The sequence below is a fragment of the Lepidochelys kempii genome, chromosome 6, assembly GCF_965140265.1.
Source record: "Lepidochelys kempii isolate rLepKem1 chromosome 6, rLepKem1.hap2, whole genome shotgun sequence".
NCBI classification, from domain to species: Eukaryota; Metazoa; Chordata; order Testudines; family Cheloniidae; genus Lepidochelys; species Lepidochelys kempii.
This window is the reverse complement of record NC_133261.1, coordinates 106115688-106140480: the sequence shown is the minus strand read 5'-3', so window position 1 is coordinate 106140480 and position 24793 is coordinate 106115688. Positions and strand designations below refer to the sequence as shown.

At 43.0% G+C, this 24793-nt stretch overlaps 1 protein-coding gene across 16 annotated transcripts in view; it reads left to right on the top strand.

The window, feature by feature from the left end:
* The window catches only part of DICER1 (dicer 1, ribonuclease III), a 97057-nt gene that overhangs the window by 13245 nt on the left and 59019 nt on the right, over positions 1–24793 (top strand). For 6 of the 16 annotated variants that reach the window (XR_012159551.1, XM_073349541.1, XM_073349537.1 and 3 more), the window contains exons 2-4: positions 8685–8750; positions 9911–10009; positions 13124–13201. The gene's annotated coding sequence lies outside the window, so the exon portion shown is untranslated. Of the gene's footprint in view, positions 1–8684; positions 8751–8821; positions 9079–9910; positions 10010–13123; positions 13202–24793 lie in introns of those variants that run through there. The other 10 variants (XM_073349547.1, XM_073349539.1, XM_073349545.1 and 7 more) reach the window with 6 other exon arrangements.

Genomic DNA, 24793 nt, shown 5'->3' with positions numbered 1-24793 from the left:
AAAAGACCTACTAGTAGTGGTATTTAACACCTGTCCCCCTCCCTCTACCAAAATACAGCATTTATAATTTAGTTCGTCATTATATAAAATGGTTTAAATCAATTAGGTTTTATTTGCTCCACACAGAAACCGAGAAGGTTTTAGTATTTTGTGATTTGCTTGCTAAACAGTTCTTGTCCCCACATTTGCCTTAAGCTCCTGTCCGCAGGACCATAAGATTTTGGAGAGTGCCAAAATTATTTGGGGCCTTTCTTACCCCCCCCCCTCCTCCTTCTTGCCATAATGAGTACCTTCTGTATAAAGGAATTGAAGGGGGAGAATTTTGCACTGCCAATAACCTCTTTCTCTGCGGAAGACGAAATCCAGTTGCTTATATGGTATCTGTTAATGACTGTATACACTTACATTTTTTGGGACCGTTCTCCAAATAAGGTGGGGATTTGAAGGTGCAAGGTCATCCTTTGTCCAAGAATTTTGCAGACTTTTGGTGAATTTTAGGTTCTTTTTTTCCTAATTACGTAACTCTAGAATCCAAATTATCCAGCAATATTATGCAGTCATGACATCATAGTTAAGGATCCCTATAGGAGGGTACTTTAAACTTTAATATAAGTGCTTAACATATCCATTCCACTCCTTTTCTCCCAAACTTAGAGAGAATGAGTACATAAAGGAACATACATTAAATATGCTAACATAAAAGTTGTGCATCTTCCTTCTTTATCCTATTTTTTCCTGCTCCCATGGGGTGGGCTCCGGTGAAGGCTAGGGTAATGCCTGGGTGTGAGACCCAGACCATACCCCCTTGAAATAACTGTGAACAAATGGGCCCTTAACTCCTGCTTGAAATTAATCATCTTTGATCCCAAACTATCCACAACAAGTCATTAACTGTATGGGAAATTGTAAGCAGTAGCAACAAGGTGAGCTAGATTGAAATAAATAAAAGTGAAAAATCACAAATCAGGGTAACTTTTTAAAAAAAGAAAAGGAGTACTTGTGGGACCTTAGACTAACCAATTTATCTGAGCATGAGCTTTTTGCATCCAATGAAGTGAGCTGTAGCTCACGAAAGCTCATGCTCAAATAAATTGGTTAGTCTCTAAGGTGCCACAAGTACTCCTTTTCTTTTTGCAAATACAGACTAACACGGCTGTTACTCTGAAACCTGGTAACTTTTTAGTGACTTACAGAGAAAAACAGGTCTCTTCTTCCTCCCTTCCCCCCGAATATTGCTGAAATATTTTTGTTGTCTTAAGCCTTACTAAGGCTTCATAATGAAAGTTGGTTGCAATTTTTAACTTAGGAGAGGCTACAATCTTTATAATATATGAAAAGGAGATCAAATGGGTTACTCGGGATAGCATGGGTGGGATAGGAACACTTTTCCAGAATTCCCTCAAAAACTACATTGAGTTGCTTCTAATGTTGGTTATTTGGAAGTCATTATTGGGGTTAAAGCTTGCAGGGTTTGTGTAGATTGTAGTTTATCAGTTTGTATTTACAGGCTAAATTGATGTCAGCCTTAGAATCATAGAATATCAGGAATGGAAGGGACCTTAGGAGGTCATCTAGTCCAACCCCCTGCTCAAAGCAGGACCAATCCCCAACTAAATCATCCCAGCCAGGGTTTTGTCAAGCCTGACCTTAAAAACCTCTCCGGAAGGAGAGTCCACCACCTCCCTAGGTAACCCATTCCAGAGCTTCACCACCCTCCTAGTGAAAAAGTTTTTCCTAATAACCAACCAAAACCTCCCCCACTGCAACTTGAGGCCATTACTCCTTGTTCTGTCAAGGAGTTCTGTTACTAGCAGTTACTGACATTGGAGCTAGTTTCACAAGGAACAGTTTGGGAGTTATCTGTAATATTTCACAATTCTATTGAACACTTTTTTTGTGTGAAATATTTATAATGTGAACACTTTGTTGTAAGAAGTAGGGCTTTTACACCTCTAAAAACATATGCAGTTGGACTGGAAGTCTCCTCTTACTGTTTACATTGAAAATTCCTGACTCTTAGTGCCATGGGATTAAAAAGAAGAAAAGGGATTGCTATGTTGCTAAACAACTTTGAATATTTAAATTTATAATTTAAAGTATTTGAACAGCAAATATAGCTTGACTCTAAAGGAACAAGAAAAAAATAAAGTACAAAGGAAGTTGTGTTTAAACACTTTTTGATCTCATTTTATAATAGAGTAGTTAATACAAATTTTCATCTTCAGCATGTGCTTTATAACATTAACTAAAAGTAACAGACTCAAAGACTTTAAGGCCAGAAAGGACCACTATCCTCTAGTCCAGTGGTTTTCAAATTGTGGGTTGTGACCCCAGAGTTGGTCAGGACCCTCTTTTAATGGGGTCGCTGGGGCTGGTATTAGACTTGCTGGAGCCCGGGGCCAGAGCCGAAGCCGGAGCCCCACTGCCTGGGGCTGAAGCCCTTGTACTTTGACCTCCCGCACCTAAAGTGGTGGGGTTTGGGCACCTCCCCCCCCCCCACGCCCCCAGGACAGTGTGGTTTGGGCAGGTTCAGGCTTTGGTGTCCCGTCCCCCCCATCCTGGGGGTCATGTAGTAAGTTTTGTTCTCAGAAGGGGATTGCAGTGCAATGAAGTTTGAGAACCCCGATCTAGTGATTTCCTGCACATTGTAGGCCACAGAACCTCACCCACCACTTCGATAGTAGGCCCATAACCTCGGGCTGAGTTACTGAAGTCCTCCAATCTTAAAGACTTCAGGTTACAGAAAATCTACCATTTACTCTAGTTCAAAGCAGCAAGTGACCCATGCCCCATGCTGCAGAGAAAGGCAGAAAACACCCCCCAAAACAACCCGGGGTTTCTGCCACTTTAATCTGGGGGAAAATTCCTTCTCAACCCAAAATGTGACAATCGGGTACAACCTAGCATGTGGGCAAGACCCACCAGCCAGACACCTGGGAAAGAGTTCTCTGTAATCACTCAGAGCCCTCCCCATCTCTGGCATTGGAGATACTTGCTGATAGCGGTCACAGATGGGTCACATGCCATTGTAGGCAATCTCGCCATACCATCCCCTCCATAAACTTATCGAGCTGCGTCATGAAAGAAGTTAGGTTATTTTGCCCCCACTACTCCCTTTGGAAGGCTGTTCCAGAAGTGTACTCCTCTGATGGTTAGAAACCTTTGTCTACTTTCAAGCCTAAACTTACTGATGGCCAGTTTGTATCCATTTGTTCTTGTGCCAGAATTTGGCCCTCAACATAAATAACTCCTCTCTCTCCCTCCCTGATTTATATTCCTCTGATGTATTTAAACAATCATATCTCCCCATAGCCTTAATTTTACTAGGATAAACAAGCCAAGCTCCCCAAGTCTCATCTTGTAAGGCAGGTTCTCCATTCCACTGATCATCTTAGTAGCTCTTCTCTGCATTTATTCCCTTTTGAATTAATCTTTCTTAAACATGGGAGACCAGAACTTCAGACGGCATTCCAGAAGAGGTTTCACCAGTGCCTTGTATAATGGTAATAACATTTTCCTATCTATACTGGAAGTACCTCACCTGATGCATCGTATGATTGCATTAGCCTTTTTCACAGCTGCATCGCATTGGTGGCTCATAGTCATTCTCCTGCTCTGTTGCTTCTAACTAATATATACCCAGTTTATAGCAAAAATTCTTGTTGTTAGTCCCCAAGTGCTATTAAATTAAACCTTGAATTATTAAATTTCATCCCATTTCTGTTACTCCAGTTTTCAAGGTTGACGATATCTTCTTGTATGATTCTGGTTGTTCTCCATATTGGCAGTACCTCCCAACTTTGTGTCATCTGTAAATTTTATTACTGGAGTCTCACTTTTTGTACCAAGGTCATTAATGAAAATGTTAAGTAAAGTGGTCCCAGGACTAATCCTTGAGGAGCTCTAATAGTAACCTCTCTATCAAGGTCTTACTCCTGCTCCTCTTTTCCATCTCAACTCCTTTGGCCAGCTAAAGGAATTTTCTGTCTTGTAATAGAGTGTAGTAGCTGGAATGGATTCACTCCCTGAGCACCAGATGTGCTCCTGCAGCCAAAGTTCTTTGGGTGCCTTTGGAATAGTTTCACAATAAAGTGGGGCTAATTGAGAAGGTCCAGAAAACCTGAACATTAGTCTTGCCCCTCCCTTTCAGGATTACCATTTTACTTCCAGTGGAACCTCCACTTTGCTGGGATCATACCGGGAGAGCTGCAGAACAGTCTTGAAGTCTGCCTATCTGCTCCTGTTCCAGAACCTGCTCATATTGGAAAGACTACAACCATATTCAGATACAAGGAGGAAAAACACCTTCAGTGGCACTTCACACAGATACCCACCATAACTACTTCCGCATGTCCTGAGTCTTAGCACTAGTACCTTGTCCCGTCCCCCCATCCCCCCCCCCCGCACATACTCTTTCTGCTAAACCCGTAAGTCTTGTAATTCTCAAAAATGCTCCCTGCAGTGTACTTCAGAGCTGTGTACACATGCTCCCTATGCTGGATTTACAACTCAAAAACTGTCTATAATACAGTCAATTAAGGGGAAGGGAGTAATTTCCTGTGCCCGTGGTTGTGTGTTGGTTAGTACTCTGTGGTTCCCTTTTAACTGACTGTCTCTCCCAGCCCTACGTGTACTTAGCTTCAAAGTAGTTTGTAAGAATATAGAGAAAGTTAGGGCTAGTTAGAAAATTTTGTACTATCTTCGCTTCCAGAGCTCTGCAACTGTGGAATCCCCATCAATGGAAGGTTTTTAAGAACACATTGGACAAATACATGTCAATGCTGTCTGTTTATTTGGTCCTACCACAGCACAGGGGGCTGGACTTGATGGCTTCCCGAGGTCCCTTCCAGTCCTACATTGCTATGACTCTCTGCCTCTAATGGGTTTTCTAGCCCTATTCAAAACTCAAGTAGGAGTAGAGAGGTTATTCTACCTCTGTTTGTTTGGCACTGGTGCAACTGCTGCTGGAATACTGTGTCTAGTTCTGGTGTTCTCAATTCAAGAAGGATGTTAATAAATTGGAGAGGGCTCATAGAAGAGCAGTGAGAATGATGAGGATTAGAAAATCTGCCTATTCGTGACAGACTCAAGGAGCTCAATCTGTTTGGTTTAACAAACAGAAGGTTAAGGGGTGACTTGATTACAGTATATACAGAACACATAGTTAATAATGGGCTTTTTAATCTAACAGAGAAAAGCATCACATGATCCAATGGCTGGAAGTTGAAGCTAGACAAAGTCAGACTGAAAATAAAGCATAAACTTTTAACAGCGAGAGCAATTAACTGCTGGAACAGTTTACCAAAGTTGTCATGATAGTGCAATTTAAGTGCCCCACTATAGACATCTCAAAGAGACCTGACTTTTCAGAGTAGAAGCTCAGCATTTCTGAAAATCAGAAAAAAATTCTTAGGTGGGGGCACTCCAGAAATGAAATTCCCCAAATCATTGGTCACTTCTGAAAATATACGACACTCTTCTGTATTATCCTAGTGGGAGGAATGTTCCTACGTGATCAGTAGTTCGGTTCACAGTAGTGATGAGGAAAGATTTTTCTCAATGTTTGCCCTTAAGCTATTTGCTTAGGAGGCTACTTGGGGCCTGATATGAGTTTTGCTACTGACTTCAATGGCAGAAGGTTTGGGCCCATGGTATTAAGAAGTCTTTACTGTGGAGTTACTGCCAGACAGTACGGGTAATTGCTGACAGAATTTTAGCCCTACTCTTATAATTAGGATGGTATTTTATTTTACTGTATATCTTTTTGTGTACAAAATGTCTATTTATAATGCTAATAATTGCATCCAGTCTAAAACTGATGTTTTTTGGTTACTGTAATACAGTGTCATGGCTTTGTTTTGTTGGATTTTGTTTTCTAAAGAATAATTCACATTTAAACACTGCTTACCTTAGGAAAAGGTTTAATTGCTACTTGATATTACTATGGGCTGCCAATCACCCTGAGTTGTCAAACTGCTGTTTTATTCATTCTGAATGCTTTGTTTGGTACTGAATGGGAAGAATGGAGGTTTTTTTTTTTAATCCCAGAACTTTTGCATGAGGTCTTTGGCAATCTTAGAAATGGCTTGGTGACTGTTGATCTAAATACTGATCCTGCAATTGGACTCATGCTGGCAACCCTTACTCCTGCATGGAGACCCATTGTCATCAGATCAGTTGTGCAGATCCAGCAGCAGGATAGGGGCCTAATGAGTGAATTTTGTGCATTATTTTTAGCATTTCCATGATTCGCTATGGTTTTATTAGAAAATTAGTGTAGCAATTTGAGGGGGAAAATTTTTCTATCAAACTATAGAAGATTTTTAAATCAAGCAGCAGCTTTGATAACTTGTGTTGGAAAACACTGTCATTACCACACTTCTGGAAGTTTTTTAATTCTGAAAATCTATTTTGGCTTTTTTTCTTGCAATCTTTGAATTGCTAACTATAGATAAAATAAACTTAAGTTTTTTTCGTTTTGCAGCATGGCTCTTTGAATTATTTTTTAGGTACCATAATGCTTATGAATCCGTGTCTGTCCTTCCTACTGGCCTGGTGTGTGTTGGCTAAGTTTACTGACATTTGGCTGACCGTTGAGTAGCAATTAGCCAAAATGCCTGGAAGATTCTTGCCAAGGTTTTCAGAAGTGACTGTTGAGTTTGGAAATGATATTTTTGAGTGCTTAACTTGAGCCACCTTAAAGAGGCCTGATTTTTAAAGGGAGGGTCCTCAACACTTTCTGAAAATAAGCACCCTTTAAAATTAGTATAGTTAGGCCTCCCAAATCAATAGTTTACTTTTGGAAATCTCAGCTTTTAGCTTTAATTATAAGTGAATTTTTTATATTACATAAACAACTCAAACAAAATTCTAGTTAATCATACTGCTAAACTAAGCTTGTAAAACTTATGAACCAATCATAGTAAGTTGCCATGTTATAGTGTTCTTAATAAATGTTTGTCATTCATTTTATCTTTATTAATCAGAAATGACGAGTGTCCTATTATCCTACAAAAATGAAAAACCTACCTCTGCTATACAGTTTCTCCATAGTAATGCCACCGTACATTAAATATCTTCTCTTTCCAGTTTTATCATTTAGCAGTGTCATGGTTTCCCCTTTTTCTTCTGTGTTCTTTTAATATGCTTTCCACTTACTGTAGATTGGGTGGGTTGCTTGTTCAGTGTATGGTAAAAGAGACCTTTGACTGTAAAATTTGACTGGTATCTGCAACACATTGCAGTGAAGAAAGGGAGTAGGTTTTGTAGTCTGTTTTGGTAACCACTCGCTATTGCCATCGTTCAGCAGTGCTCACTTGCAAGTTGTTGTTTCCCTTGGCCTTCAGACAGGAAGGGTTGGCTGTCTGCTGCAACAGGTTTTTGTCCAAGGTTTCAACCAACATCATTTAGATGCTAATGTTTTGTAAGCTTGCTGTTTTGTACTATAACTTGACTGAGTTTCTGGTGTGTGGCCTATCTGGGATACATGTTAGTTTTGGCCTTAAAAGGGCCTACCATGCTGAAGGGCAGTCAGTGTCATGCCCATCAATTAAAATTTGAATCCCCTGTTTTACGGCTATGTAGTGTTAACAGAAGTTGTCAGTGACTTTTAATGAATCAGTGATACTTAGTCCGTCTCCATTTTGTCACCTTAATATGTTTGCCTCCTACATTAATTATCAAAAACTAATACTATGTAGTGTATGAAGTTAGATATTATGCCAAAGGATTGTGGCATTTTTTTTTCTGTTCAGTTTATTGTAATATATTTTGACTACCTCTGTGGATCGGAGAAAACATTCTGCTCCCCCTTGTAGAGAGAACCATTTCTATCTTTAACAAGTTTTTTTTAGACCAGATTTAGCAATTTTACTAGAGAGAAAACAATGATTTCTTTAATAACATACTAACAGCAACTGAAATGATTTTACTGTTAGACCATATACTGGTTCAATAGAAATCATGCACATTTTAGACAGTGTGAATGTAATTTGATGGTAACTAACAAATTAGACACAACAGGAACTCCTTAAACTTCAGCTCTGATCGCTAAATGTACCAAGTGATTGTCTGTACTTTCTGGAGAAAAGAAAGGAAAAAATAAATTTATCCTGGAGAAAAGGGTCTTTACATGAGAAAGACATGGCTTAATATGATATCTTGGGATATAAAGTTCAAGCAGTTCTCTTTTGCACAAGAGCGCAAAATATCTGATTTTACATACTGTACTCTGTATTTTCCTGAATGTAATGGACGACCCTTTTATAAAATGAAGTAATAATTGTGTTTGCATTTATTTCACCATAAAACTAATGCATGCTATAAGCCTTTTAAAGTATGGTGAATATTAAGTTTCTTTAAAACTCCATTTTGATCATAAATGAAACACACACTGAAGTTTTTTTGTTTTTAAGGGCTGTAAATCTAATTGGTCTCTAGCAATTACTTTAGCAAATAAAACAGAAAATATGCAAATATCTCCTGAGCACTTAGAACCAATATTTCAGACACTCATTATCTGTATCCCCAGCCAAGAAAGGATGTGTGATGATTAGATTTTGAAGGACCATGTGCTTTTGCCACAGAGCTAAATCTTAAAATGCAAGAAAACAGACTACCACATGGCATGATTGATTTTTATGAGAGTTCATGTTAAAGTGTTCTCTTTTTATATTACCTTTTAGGTTACCTAGGGTGAAACAAAATTACAGGCTTGGAAACTCTGGAAAAGCTCTGTAGCAGCATTAGAGGTAAAAATGAACACACTGAAGTAATCTTTAGGAATGTCCTTTTTTATTAAAACTGATTAGGATAGAAATTCTTATCAAGGTTCATTTTGTATTTTAACTTTTCAGTAACAGTGTTTAGAAAAATGGACTTGGTAGAGCTTTTTTCTTTTCAGTGAATGGTTCAGTCATTCTGGGAATGCTTACACATTGGATGAATAAATTGAGTAACTTCTGTTGCTCCCTTTTCTCTATGGGGATGTATATAGTTGTGGATACACAAAGTAGAATTGCTGCTTAGAGACTATACTTTTGTGTTTCAGATGCAAGTCTGTGGAGCAGCAATTACAATGTTTGTATTTAACTAAATTCTTTGTTAAATCCCGCTAGTTGCATTTATACAAATGACAGTTAAATATATATATATACACTTTCTAAATTGAACTTTGATTTTGTACATTGCACCATCTTACTAGATATTAACTAATCAATAAGATATTGAATGTATTGACATGTTCAGGAGGTAGTAAACTACACTCAGTGCTTTTTCATGCGTTGAGGACGTTTGTTGAGGCTCAAATTAAAATTTGCACAAAACATAATTTGAACTTTCTTGCCTTTTTTGTTTATAACTTAGAATTCTTTATTATGTGTGTGAAAAATTTAGCATAATTAAACAGGATACAGAACTACTGCATTTCTCTTCTAATTTTCATTCTTGTTGACTAATGGCAGCCTATTGGTTTCCAGCAATTGCTGAATTTAAAACTACTACAAAAATCATATTTTAAAATGTCCTGGTAAAATAAATCTTGTAATTTATCTTTTCATTTCTTGCTGAGTCTTTTCCTTTTTTGAACATTCATTTCTTGAAATAGTTTTTAATCATTTTAAAAAAATACAAATTCCGAAATTTTTACATCTGATTCTCACTAGTAAACTAAAATACTGGAGAATGTTGTCACTTTCACGATAGACCTTTAACACACGAGCTTACCTTTCTTGTGTACTGATATAGATATCTCTGGATGGTTTTGAGAAATTACATAAGGGACCTTTACATTATTATTTATGACCCAAATATTATTGTCCTTTCTTTTACAAATTCCTTGTATTTTGGACTGTTTACAGAATTTGAGCTATCCTTTAATTCCACGCTTATGTTGGTTTTTATTTCATTTTAGAGCAGAAGCTTGCAAATGATGCAATTAATGTACAAACTGATATCATGATGTCAAAATGCAGTTCAAAGAACACAAACACAGATCTCAGAAATTAAAACGGTAAGTCTGTGCTTTATAATATGAGAGAAACAGATTACAAACATTTATATGCATCAAATTAGGCATTAACATGTTTTATTGAATTTCGTTAAATGGCTAAACCTTTAGAACAATACTGTAAAGGCTTTAGGTTCACAATCTAGGATAATATAAAATTGAATAATCTGTAGTTTAATTTTATACACACACACTTCTTACGAAGTAGTAGCTTTATTTTCTCCATAGGTGCTGACTATGTAAGAGGTAGGTAGCTAACAAATTATAAATACTTACCATTAGATTAGTCAAACTACAGACCTTCAAAATTTTATGAAATGTAGTATGATTAAAAATGTTTAACTTATTTTTAAATTTCAATGATTTTTTGGATTTAAACATTTACAGTGTTGTGAACATAAGCATTATTATGCAAGTGAATTAGACCCAGAATGAATATATGCTTATTAAAAAAGGATGGAGGGGTGGCATGTAGCCAGTGTGCTTATCTAACCTGAAAGAAATGCAGGAAGTAAACAGCACAAAATAAATCAGATTGGATTAAAAAGTATTGTTTTAATGATAAGGCAAAAAAAAGGTAAAGATTTGCGCTTGACTCTTAATTTTAGCTCCATATATAACTTCAGGAGAAGAAAACACTGTCCAAGTAAATCTTCATAGCGGGGAAGAGTTTTTGTTTTTAAAGCTCTCTAGGAGGTTTCACAATGAAGAGTGATGCAGAATTTTTTTTTTTTTAAATTTTCAGTAGTGTGCTTCTATCTGTACTACATTTTTAGCTAACCTAGAACTCTGCTCACTTAGCTGGTGGGGTGAATGTATCCTGTTCTGTTCTTGTGACTGCTGGGGGCCAGGACTGCTCTGACATAAGCTTGAAATGGCCCCAGTGAGCAATCACACCAGGCTGGGACCGCTGGAGCTGGGTGCTTTGGCTACACTGTCTCTGTCAAGGCTAATTCCCCACTCTGGCACTTTGAGTGGGGAAGGTGGGGGCCCGCAAGGATTCTAAAAATTAATACTGGCCGCTCCAAGTGCAGAACCCGTTTGAGAGCTCAGGAAGGTGCACTTGGGAATTTCTTCCTCTGGGGTACCCTCAAGCCCTTTTACCCCTCCCAGGAAGGGCTGAGAAAGAAGAGAGGAGGAAAAAAAAGGGAGGGGGGGAAATCAGCTGTTGCCACCAGCTAATTAAACAATGCGCACAAACCTCTTAAGACACAAAAATCCAATTCTGTTTTTTAAAAAAAGGTAAATTTTATTGGAAAAAAAAAAAGAAAAAGCATCTAGGAACTCAGGCTATTGCTAGATTTTTAAAAGAGCAACTACCAGAATTAAGCACCAAGAATAGCTTTCTTGAGGTCCAGCTTAAAGGTTACAAGCAAAACAAAAGCACTTGCGGTTAGCACAGAGGAATCCACAAGCCATAAAGAAATAAAAGGGATAAACCTAATCGCGTCTTCCGTGACATTTCCTGATCTACTTACGTATCTGGGGCTTTAAAAGAGTAGTTTCTAAGTATGATACGGATGATTTTTTCATACCTGGCCCAAGCTTCTTACAGCATAGTTGCTGCCCTGTCTGCCTCTCCCCGGGAGAACAGCCAGAGAGACAAAAGGGGAGTTTTTTCTAAATTTTAACAATTTCTGGTCTTCCCATTGGTTCTTTTGGCCAGGTGCCCACTCGCTTCCTTTTACCGATGCATAGCAGTGAGACTTTTTAACCCATTACAGGTAGAGCAATTAAAGAACAGCTACTAAGAGGGATTTTATAGCTACTGGCTGGCAGGGTGTCCATAAAAGGGAGCTACTTTCCCTCCCCCTTTCATTTATCACAGCCTCCTATCCTCTGAGCACTCCCAGTAGGTCCTCTGTGTCAAGGAGGCCATAGAAGGGGAATTTATGTAGTGCCAGCTCTGCATGTTCCAGGAGAATCCTTAGCTGTATGTTTAGGGCAGTTTTAGAGCCCCTCTCCTTCGCCCCTTGCCAAGTGGTACAAAAGGGCTAGTGGGGACCAGAATCTGGCTCTATGTATTTTTGTTCTGTTAAAGTGGGAACTTTCCTTTGTAAAACTTACGGACACTGTGTTGTTATTTCTGAGACCTGGTCTGCATTGGAAATGTTTGCTGGCATATCAGTATCAATTAGGAGTGTGCCAATTTGTGCACTGGCAAAAGTATACACAGTATACGCAGTTGTCCCAGCATAAAAGCCCTTTTGCTGGTATCACTTATTTTACTCTGAGAATTGGTATAAACTATGCTGGCAAAATCACTTTTTTGCTGGTGTAAACTGCATCTACAGTGGAGGTTTGGCTGGCATAGCTATACCAACAAACTTTTTTTAGTATAGACCTGACTGTAGTGTCAGTACTTTAATCTCCTTTCTCATTAGAGATACCACAGTTTTAACCTAGGACAGGGGTGGGCAAACTATGGTCCACAGGCCTGTTTCAAGCCAGCCTGCGAGCTCCTGTTAGGGAACTGGATTGGGGCCACAATATGCGGCTCAGCCCCGCTTCGGCACTCCAGCTGGGGTGCCGGGACGGGGCCGCACCATGCGGCTCCCGGAAGCTGCGCCGTGGCCCCGCTCTGAAGGTCGGGGGCTGCTCCATGCCTAGGAGCTGGAGAAGGGACATGCCACGGCTTCTGGGAGCCGCTTGAGGTAAGCACTGCTCGGAGCCTGCACCCCTGAGCCTCTCCCCATGCCCCAACCCCCTGCCTCAGCCCTGATCCCCCTCCCCAAACTCCTCGATCCTAGCACAGAGCACCCTCCTGCACCCCAAACCTCAGCCCTAGCCCCACCCCAGAGCCTGCACCCCGAGCCAGAACCTGCACTCTTTCCTGCACCCGTGCCCCAGCTCTGATCCCCCGCTGAACCCTTCAGTCCTAGCCCAGAGTACCCTCCTACACCCCAAACTCCTCATCCCCAGAGCCCCCAACCAGAGCCCTTTCCCCCTCCCACACCCCAACCCCAATTTTGTGAGCATTCATGGCCCGGCACACAATTTCCTATTCCCCGATGTGGCCCTCAGGCCAAAAAGTTTGCCCACCCCTGACCTAGGATGAGGGACTTCTAAGGTCCTTAATTTGCTGAGACTTAAGTTCTAAATTGTCCACCATTTCAGCAGGTCAGGAAGAATCCGTCAGGAACTCCAGCTGTTGACAATACTACATGGGTTATAGAGGAAGCTCTTCAGAGGCAGGTCAGTCTAATATGAGCCTCGTCATAGTCCTGGTCTTATTAAAATTATTAAATATGCTTTGCTGAGTAACAACAAAAAAAAGCCTTTTATTCTCTCAGTTGAGAAAGCAATATTCTGCTTACATGTTGTATAGAGTGTGTATAAAGGTGATCTTTTTGGTTCACATCTTATTATACATGGCCTTAAAAACTCTAGGGTTTTTTGGTTCAAGAAGGGAACTAAAAATGAGGTTAAATAATTGCACCATATTTCCACTGAAAGATACCTCAGGGAAACTTGTTCCTAGAGGGCTTTTGAGTATTTCAGCTACAATACATTCTCTCTGCACTTTTCTTGAGTTTAAAGAAAACAAACCTGAGATCCAATAGTCTCTTAGAAAAATTTGGGAAGACAAAACAAAAACTCAGGCTCTCTTTCTAGAATGCTTCAAGTGAATGCCAACACAGAGAAAAAGAGTTTCATACAATCATATTACAGAGATTATAGAAATGGGAAGGACCCATTAGGTCATCTAGTCCATCTCCCAAGGTCAACTTGTTTGACTAGTTCCTAAGTGTGGTTCTTACAGTTACAGATGAAAGAAACTGACTTTACACAGGACTCTGAAGTGCAATCCAGAATTCTGAACTCTTCATTTTGGAAATATCCAAGAAATTAGTTACTGGGGAAAGGGAGAGAGTCCTATTTCAATGAAAGTGAAACTTTTCCCACTCCATCTGGTTATTGTTGAGGTTTTTCTCCAAGGTTAGAGGGTCTTTCATGCAAGACTTCTACTTAAGTGAAAAACTAAGTTTGAACTGCCAAAGTAGGCTGAAATCTTAGTAAGGATAAATAATCACAATTCTGTTTTAATTTTCAGTTCTTATGGTCAAATATATCTTTGATAAAGCAAATGGAAGTGAATAAATTTTTAATGCCGTTTTTTAAATTAGCTACAAACGTATGCTACCTTTGTTAAATATTAGTATTGTGAAAGGTGTATTGTGTGTGTGCCCCAAGTTTGGCAAAGAGGACAATTTCTGCCTCAAAGACTTTATCCACCAGGAGAGCAGCAAATTTCAAAGGAAATAAGTCATTAAGTGTACAAAAATTGGAATAGAATCTCTCCAAATTTTGCAGGAACGGGCATGGAATGCTTCCAGTGAGTATTTTCCATTTCATGGTTTAATGTTTACTTTCATCTGTTGATGCTCAAGTTCCATTACATTTTCTTCTTTGATACCCAAGAGATGGAACAGGATATTATTTTTGGATCTTTCTGGGTTTTATTTAAAATGACGTATTTGGCTGATATGTAGAACTTTTTTTTCTAAAAATAACATGGTGTTTGAGTGCTGTAGCGAGAGATAGCAGTTAAGCAGAGAAACTTTAATGCAATTTTTTATAGTTGATGAGTGACTTTCTTTTAAATTTGCTACCTGTCCTGTGGATTCAGTCCTGGAAACACTTTTCTTCAACATCTGAGAGTGTTATTTAGAGGGGAAACTAGAAGTTTGTTGGTAGAGTTAAAAGCTAGGTACTGAACTTTCGCATCACTAGGATTATGTCAGATAGAAATTCATAGATCAAGGTTAGTGACTGCTGAAAGAACAGATTACTTAACTATTGGATGTGAAAACAATTATTGTCTGTTGATGAAACAGAAAAATCCTAAAATGTTTCACAGATTCATGTATGATATATTACACACACAAGAACTATGTTAAAATCATTAAGTTGCAAAGTCAAGCACTGAAAAGTTAGGAAATGCCATGATTATGTTTGCATATGCCACCTTAATTCAGCCCCTTTGTGCTTACATGGTCACATACTAGTTTTTCCACAGGACTCCTGTCTTCATTTAGTTCACAAGAGAGATGGTGCTTATTTACTGAGCACCTACTCAATATTTTGTTTTCCTCATTGTTTGTGACCCGATGCCTTATTTACTACATACTATTCAAATCCTGCTCTGAACACAGAATTATTAATTTTCTTTGGGTTTTTCTATGGCACTCAACACTATAGTATCCAGAGGCTTCACAAACATCAACAAATTTATCTTCACAATACTTCTTTGAAGTGAGGGGATGGTATCCCCATTTTACAGATGAGGAGCAGAGGCCCAGAGATTAAACTCAAAAGTTTCCACTAACTTTGGGTGCCTAATTTGAGATGACTGGGACCTGATTTTTTTCCAGAGTACTTGCATTTTGTAACACTTTCACATGTTCAAAGCACAGTTCCCAGTCTTTCTAACTTGACATTTCCTAAATCAAGTGATTTACTTTGCAACTTTAATATGTTCTTAACGTAGTTTGTTTGTAATATGTTTTTATACATACATGTGCACACTGTGTAAAATCTATACAGAAAATAAAACACTCACCCGCTGCTGAAGTGCAGCCACCTCAAGAGTAGAATGTAGTCATTTTTAATGAGACTAGTTACTCAAACTGAAATTACAAAGAAAATATTTACTAGGCAGAGTATTACTGAAGTAGTAATGTGAGCAGCATTCTGGAGTGAATACCTTTTGCTCTTTCAAATCTATTCTGGAATCAGTTTAATGAATGGGCTAGTTAGGACCTTGGTTTTACATTTGACCTGAAAGATTTCAGCTCCAACAGCACGTTTTCTCCCCATGAGACTCAGAAAGGGTATAATATCAATATTGCTGTGAATGGAAGTAGCACCTACTGAATCACTACCACTCTTTGCCGCATCTGAGTTTTTCTTGGAGGTCTCCCATTTAAACACTCACGTAACAGTCACAGCCCAAAGTGGTATGGCTGTTACCTTATCAAGGCTAGTAGGCCTAAAATTGGTCCTGTCAGTTTTGTTTTGACGCAGCATGTTGTGCTGCCTCTGCTCTGCTCTGATGAGCCAGCAGATAACTTATACAATAATTCTGAAGTATTTTTCCCTCCCCAAGTTTGGGTTCAACAGTTTGACAGGTTTCAGAGTAGCAGCTGTGTTAGTCTGTATCCGCAAAAAGAAGAGGAGGACTTGTGGCACCTTGGAGACTAACAAATTTATTGGAGCATAAGCTTTCGTCACCTACAGCTCACTTCATCGGAGTTTTCACATTCACTAATTTACAAAGTTAATGCAGAAGATCAAGATTAGCAACTATGTTCATTGCCCACACTGACCTGGCAGGCCAGCTTGTAGCGAAGTGAGACTTACCGGTTTGGCGCCTCCTGCTGGTTGCCCTGGGGATTAGCTTGCTTCCAGCTCAGAGTGCCCACTGCTGGCCAGCGGCTCACCTGCCTCAGACCCTGTGTCCCTCCTGAACCCCGGTGCCCCTTACCCTGCCGTTCTTCCTCAACAGGACCCCCACTCTCTGTGTGTCCCCTTCCAGGGGAACCCTCAACCCTCTGAGCCCACCTTGCGTCAGTGGTTACTGCCAGTCATCATCTAGCCCCGTTCCCTGGGGCGGACTTCAGTGTAATGGCCACTCATCATTGGCAAGGGGGGGTTTGGACCTGCTGCCTTTCCCTGCAGCCCAGTACCTCTCTAAGCCTTCCTGTCAGGCTGCAGCCTGGGAGGTCCCCAGCAGGCTGAGCTCCCCAGCTCAGCCTGCCCCTTCCCCAGCACTGCTCTGTCCATGGTACCCTTTGCTCCTTCAGGTAGCTAGGTCCATCTCTCTCCAAAGCTAGAGAGAGACTGACTCACCTACTGGCTCACAGCCCTTTTATAGGGCCCAGCCTGGCCCTGATTGGCTGCCTCCCAGCCTTTTCTTATTGGCTCTCAGCCCCATCCCTCCCCAAGGGCTGGCTTTTAACCCTTTCTGAGCCAAAGTGGGGTGACTGCCCTGCTACACAACTATTTTGACTTTGTTCAGCTGTTGTCTGCTTCTCTTCTTGGTTAGTTTCAGGATCCAGTTAATTCCTCTCAGTAGATTCTGAACACAAGTACTTAGTTGTTGACTGTTTCCAATTAAAACCTTACATTTTTTTTCAGATAAACTGATTAATTTTTTTCTTGGTTTCTAGATACTTCTGTACAATTTTGGTTTATTAAAGAATTTGTTGTTTTTCTTGCTTTTGAAATAGAAACTTTGAAGGGTACAAATCTTTCATTCTTCTTCTTCCAGGGCTTGCTCATGTCTATTCCATGTTAGGTGTGTGCACTCAGCATGCACTGTTGCCAGAGATTTTTCCCTCAGCAGTGTCCATCGGGCTGACTCTAGTACTCTCTGGAGCTACAGGCTCATGCGCCTGTATAAGGGGTGCTGCTGGCCACACACCCTCTGTTCCATCTTATCACTCATGACAGTTGCTGGAACGACCCCTCTTTCTTTGGCAAGGCTTCTTCCCAGTGGGATTTGGGCTCTAATCCCTAGTTTGTTAATTAAATCTAGTTTTCAATGTTCATAGATTTTGTAGTTAGAGTAAATAATTAGTGTAGCTATATAACAGGTTTCAGAGTAACAGCCGTGTTAGTCTGTATTCGCAAAAAGAAAAGGAGTACTTGTGGCACCTTAGAGACTAACCAATTTATTTGAGCATGAGCTTTCGATGCATCCGATGAAGTGAGCTGTAGCTCACGAAAGCTCATGCTCAAATAAATTGGTTAGTCTCTAAGGTGCCACAAGTACTCCTTTTCTTGTAGCTATATAGTCGCTATCATTGAGGGACTCCCTTCACCCCAGGGGCTGGGCATGTCCCGGGCTTCAAACCTTGCGTAAGTGCCAGATTTGTCAGGACTTTAGACCCCACACCAAAAAGGACAGAATGATAAGACTGAAGGCTATCCTAATCTCAGACCAGCCTCAGAGCCAAGTTATTCCAATTCTGCACCAAGCACTTTGGCTTCAGCATGAAGCCCTCCTCTGGCACCATGCTCTTCGTGGCACCGTTCACCATCTCCAGAACTACAAAGAAACACAAAAAGCAGCACACCGACAGAGGGTGCTCACCAGTGCAGAAAAAAGAAAAGCATGGGGGAAGGAAGCTCAGTACAACCTGCACCAGGCTACTCCTTCACCCCCGGTCCCATGGTGGCACCGTTGACTCCACTCAGAGCATTGAGTCTGGTGCAGGACCCTCTGCTGACACTCAGAAGCTACTGCGCCACTAGTGGTCTCACTGTCCCAACAGCCCTGGAGGCTTTTGCAGTGGCCAGAGATTTACTTTCACTCCTGGTCACCCCGGCTCCAGTGCTGTCTCCAATGATTACTGAGAGCAGGAAAGAGCAGGGAGTGTCAAGCTCCTTCCTGGCACTGGGCCCTGTGGCACCCTTTAGGGGCAAACTGGCCCTGATCCAGTTGTTGCAGCCATCTCCATTCTGCTGCCAGTCCCCATACTCTTGGCACCATATGGAGGCAGAGAGGGGTATTGTTCCACCATGGTCACCAAGGGAGAATTCTTCATCAGAGTCTGAAGGGGAAACCTATGTGCAGCCTAAGAATCACTACCAGTACTCAGCCTATGCGCCACCGGACCGCGGTGTGGGTCCCCTCGCTGTCACCTGGCCCATGGGTCTGTGGCCTGTGCAGTGGCCGTACTGGAACCATTGGGGAATTACTCTGGTACTTTGTCCTCCCTCCCATCAATCATACTCTGTGGTTTCATAGAGGTGGGCTACTGCACCTTCCTGCTTGGCACCAGACCTAGACTCCGGTACAGACATCCAGGAGTTGGCTTCTGTGGGCATTGTTGAGGCTGAGGAAGAGGAAGGAGTCCCTCCTCCGGTGCAAGCTGCCTCCTTGTCCTCCCAGACGAGGCTGCATAGGGGCCCAGTAGCTCGCTTCCACAGGACATCTTCAAGGCCTATCAGGATCTTCTGGGGGCGGAAACTGAGGAGCTTAAGGAAAAATCCCACAGCCTTATTGACATTCTGGCTGCAGTAGCTCCCTCCAAAGTGGCCTTCCCCATTAATGAGGCTGTAATGGGTGCGGTCAAGGCCCTGTGGAAAACTCCTTCTCTGCCCTTCACCTCAGGGAGGGCAGAGGAGAAATACTACGTGCCAGCAAGTGGGTTTGAGTACCTGTACTCGCACACACCTCCCACCGCCAGGTTCCCTGATTGTGTCGGCAGCCAACAAAAGGGACAGGCAGGCCCATTTGAGCGCTACCCCCAGACAAAAAGACGCACACAAACTGGACCTGTTTGGGAGAGACGTTTATTCGATGGGTAGCCTTCAACTGCATATCTCTAACCAGCAAGGTTTGTTAGGGAGTGTAGCGGGGTGGCTGCCCCACTCCTTTACTAAATGGGGCTTCAGCAGGCCAGGGAGGCGGTGCACGTGGGCAGCCAATCAGAGAAGGCGTGCTAGTGAGCCAGTCAGAGACTGAGTTAGAGACAGCCAATCAGAGCCAGACTCAGCCATATATAAAGGCTGCCCCAGGAAGGGAGTGGGCAGTCTCTCCTGGGGGGTTAAGGGAGGAGGACTGACTCCTGAGCTGGAAGGTAGCACCCTAGATAGAGCAGTGCTGGGGAAGGCCAGAAGGAGTTGGGGAGCACCGGCTAGGGAAAACCCTAGGCTGCTGGCGTAGGCCTGGTATGTGCGTAGGGCCGAAGGGGAAGTGGCCCAGGGACAATAGCAGGGCAATGGAAGAGAAGGAGGGCAGAGAGGCTGCTGCTAGAGGGTCCCTGGGTCGGGACCCAGAGTAGCGGGTGGGCCTGGGTCCCCCTCTTCCCCTTGTGCTACACCTGGCTGAAGAGGAGCGTGGCCTGATCCAGGCTGCGGCTGGTCCCTGCGATAAGGGGCTAGACTTAGAGGCTGCAGCCGGCCACTACAACAGGTGTAGCTCGTGGACGGCTGATAACACCAAACCCCCGGAAGGGGGTGAGACCGGAGCAGTGGGCAGTGCCAGAGGGCAGTGCCCCGAAGAGAATGCTGCCTAGCGGGGAGCAACGAGGGTCCCCAAGCAGCAGAGCAGACGAAGGGCAAGGCACCACGTGAAAAAGGTACTCCATGACTGGACAGAGCTAATTCCCAGAGCAACCAGTGGGAGGCGCCAGCGGTGGTGATTCCTAACCCCGTCACAGAGAGATACACTTGCAATCTTTGGGACTCCCTGGCCGAGTTTAAAGGCTCTCTGCCTCAAGATTCAAGGCAGGAATTCTCTACCCTCTTGAAGGAGGGTAAGAACGTGGCCAGGACCTCTCTCCGGGCAGCTCTGGACATAGCTGACACAATAGTCAAGACAAAGGCCTCAGCTTTCACCATGAGGCGTTGCTCTTGACTCCGGTCCTTGGGACTTCCTCATGAGGCCCAGCAGTCTATCCAGGACCTCTCTTTTGAAGGCTCCTCGCTGTTCTCGGAGCAGACAACTCAAGGGTTGGACTCAAGGGCCACCCTCCAGTACTTGGGCCTCTAAGCTCCAGCTGCTTCCAGGAAGCACTTCAGGCCCCAACAGCCACCTCATTTTTTGGTGCCATCTCTGAGACAGGAGCCCTATAAAATGAAAGGGAACGTTTACAAGAGGCATCAGCCTCTCCTGTCCACCTCAACCTCCCAGCCAGGGTCTCATAGGTACTCCAATGGGCCCAAGCAGGCCTTTAGAAGGTGTGCCTGAGCGCGCTATACCATCTCACTCGTCAGATCCTGCTTCCCCTTTATTTTTGGACCGTTTGTCGCACTTCAGCCCAGTGTGGTCCTGCGTAATGTCAGACTGCTGGGTGCTAAGTACAGAGACAATTGGCTTTATCTTTCAGTTTTCATCCCCTGCTCCCTCCCACCCACGTCCTTCTTCGGGGACCCTGCTCATGAGCAGCCCTTACCTAGGAGGTGCAGCCCATCCTGTGAATGGGGGGCCATTATGGAAGTTTTTAAAGACTTGAGAGGGGAGGGGTGTTACGCCCAATATTTCCTAATCCCAAAGGCCAGGGGGGCCTCCAGATCATTCTGGACCTGCATCACCTCAACAGATATCTCAAGAAATTGAGATTCCTCTTGATCTCCCTGATCTCCATCATTCCCTCCCTGTATCTAGGGGATTGGTATGCCACCCTGGACTTAAAGGATGCATACTTTCACATTTTTATCTTCTGTGGCCACAGAAGATTTCTCAGATTTATTGTGAACCAGTGCCACTACCAATTCACCACTCTTCCTTTCGGCCTGTCTGTAGTTTCTCAGGTTTTCACAAAGTGTATGGCAATAGTAGAGGCCTTTCTCAGATGGTGAGGTGTCCAGGTCTACTGTACCTTGATGACTGGTTGATCAAGGGTCAGTCAGAGGCTTATGTGTGAACAGCATCAGCATGGTCCAAGCTACCTTCTGAGTGCTGGACCTGTTGATAAACGTCCACTCTTGCTCCAGTTCAGAGACTAGAATTTATTGGGGGCAGTGCTTGACTTGACCCAAGCCAGTGTCTTCCTTCCCGAGGCCCGATTCCAAACTGTTAGACCTGATATCCAAGGTCATGGTTCACACAGTTATGACATCCCAAGTTTGCCCCAAGCTACTGGGGCATATGGCTCCATGCACTTATGTGGTTTGTCATGCAAGACCTAGGCCCCTACAGACATGGTTAGTGTCAGTTTACTCCCCCAACAGACACCACTTAGATTCAGTGCTCACTGTTCCACCCCTCGTCCTCACCTCCCTGGACTGGTGGAAAGACCCAAGGTCAGTGATGATGGGAGTACCCTTTGTAACCCCTTCAGCCATCAGTGTCCCTAGTGTCGGACACATCAGACCTAGGTTGGGGAGCCCACTTCCACCTCCTCAGGACTTGGGGCCTATGGTCCCAGGAAGAACTGTCCCTGCACATAAACTTCGGGGGGAACTCAGGGCTGTATGCTTAGCCTATAAAGTGTTCTTCCCCCAGATCTCAGGCAAGGTGGTACAAGTTCTGACAGACAATACCATGGCCATGTTCTGTATCAGCAAACAGGGAGGTGCTTGATTCTTTGCCCCGTCAGGAGGCCATTCATCTGTGGGACTTCTGAGTGTGGCACTTCATCCACATCGTGGCGTCACACTTTCCAGGATCCCAGAATGCACTGGTGGATCAGCTCAGCAGATCCTTTTTCTCTGACCACAAGTGGTCCCTTCACTCGGAGATTGCCAGGTTCTTCTTCCAAAGGTGGGGTTCTCCCCAGGTAGACGGGTTCACGACCAAGCAAAACAGGAAGTGCCATCAGTTTTGCTCACTGCGCAGGCACAGTCCAGACTCCCTCTCCGACGCCTTTGTGTTCCCATGGATAGGGCTCCTACTGTACACTTTTCCCCCTGTCCTTCTGGTTCCCAGGGTCCTCCTGAAAATCAAGCGGGACAAGGTGATGGTTATTCTTATAGCCCTGGCATGGCCACGTCACATCTGGATTGGCACATTGCTGGATCTATCAATAGCATCTGCTCTTCCACTTCTGCTCTGTCCGGACCTCATCTCAGAAGACCACCGCTGGTTGCTCCTCCCCAACCTTGCCTCCCTTCACCTAATTGCATGAATATTACATGACTGAACCTGGAGGAGCAGGCCTGTTCAGAGCAAGTTTGAAAGGTCTTATTAGGTAGTAGGAAGCCTTCCACTTGGGCTACCTACCTGCCAAATGGAAGCACTTCTCCCTATGGGCATCTCTGTGAGATCTCTCTCAGGTTTGTTCTTCCCTCCAGGCTATCTTGGACTACTTGCTCTATCTAAAACAGCAAGATCTGGCCCGAGTGTATCTCAAAGTGCACTTAGCCGCAATCTTGGCCTTCCACCAGCCGGTGAACGGCAGGTCAGTGTTCTCTAATTAGATGATGGTTCAGTTTCTCAAGGGATTGGAGAGACACTACTCTCAGGTCTGTGAACCAATCCCTCCATGGAATTTAAACCTGGTTCTGTTGGGGCTCATGGGCCCTCCTTTCAACCCTTTAGCATCGTGCCCGCTACTACTTCTCTCTTGGAAGGTCGCCTTTCTGGTGGTGATCACCTCATCCAGAAGGGTCTCTGAAATCAGGGCCTTATGTCAGAAGCACCATACACAGTGTTCTTCAAGGACAACTTCCAACTGCACCTCCACCCGTCTTTCCTGCCAAAGGTGGTCTCTCAGTTCCATAGCAACCAGGCTATTTTCCTGCCAGTCTTCTTCCCGAAGCCTCACAAGAACTCTGAGGAGCAGCAGCGTCATTCGTTAGATGTTAGACGTGCCCTCGCCTTCTATATTGAGTGTATTAAATCCTTTTTCAAATCCACACAACTCTTTGTAGCAATAGCAGAAAAGATGAAAGGCCTTCCAGTATCAGCCCAGAGGATCTCCTCCTGGATAACTGCCTGTATTCGGGCTTGTTATGAGCAGGCGAATGTCACACGTCCAGCCTGTCCTAACCACTTACTCCACGAGAGATCAGGCCTCTTCATCTGTGTTCCTTGCACAAGTCCCAATCCAAGACATCTGCAGGGCAACAACTTAATCAGTGCATACTTTTGCATCCCATTATGCCATCACTCGACAGGCTCGAGATGACGCCAAGTTTGGAAGACCAGTGTTACAGTCAGCATGTCCATGAACTCCGAGCCCACCTACTGAGGGTACTGGTTGTGAGTCCCCTAATGTGGAAGCAAGCACTCGAAGAAAAAATGGTTACTAACCTTCCATAGCTGCTGTTCTTCGAGATGTGTTGCTCCTGTCCATTCCACAACCCACCTCCTACTCCTCTGTTGCAGTTGACTGAGAAGAAGGAACGGAGAGGGTGTGTGGCAGGCAGCACCCCATGTACCAGCACATGAGTACGCGGCTCCAGAGGGCACTAGAGCCAGCCTGACGGATACCACTGAAGGAAAAAATCTCCGGCAACGGTGCACACCCCTAACATGGAATGTGAGCAACACATCTTGAAGAACAACAGTTACGGAAGGTTTGTAACCATTTTTTCCGGCTTACAGCCATACCCATTTTAGACTGTGATCTTGTCAAATCTCAAAGCTAAGCAAACATGTCCCTGCCCTTTACTCGGATGTGAGATATATTAGGAAAAGCCTGCTGCTGTGGAAGGTAATGGTGGTGGTTCAGAAGGAGGCCTTTTTTCCTCAAGTCAATACTGGTACTTAACCCGAATTCCCATGACATTATGCTGTTTCAGATGCCGTTTACCTGATGAGACAATGTATGTCATTGTATGGTAATACTCACGCCATTTGTGCTCATTAAAGGTCCCATGGTACTATTTGTTTCACTGTAGGATGGCTTCAGTAGTATGACCAAAAAAAATCCAACTATGGTAGTTACATTCTATCTTCTTCGGTTTTTCCTGAGTTTAAATTGGACACACAATTCTTCATTTGCCTCCAAAAAGACTACTGCTCTGGCAGAGAGAGATTGCTGTACTTTAACCCTAGAAATGGCAACTTTTCCTGATGATAGGCAAAAATTAAAATTATGGTTTTAGAACAAATGTGATGCTCACAGTCTTTTACAAACACAGCCAAAACTGCTTATGAATATGAACTTTATCCATAAATGATGTCTCATCAGATATATGACATCTGATATAGCATAATGTCATGGGAGTTTAATGTCTGACTTAAATGGAATTGCAGGAAGTTAGTCACTGTTATCATGGAGGGGTATGAAAGAAGGAAGACATGCTCCATTTCTGGCTTTATGTCAAAAATTGAAAATTTTTTAAAGTATTTTGGTCACTGGAACATGTTCTTGGAAAAAGAAATAA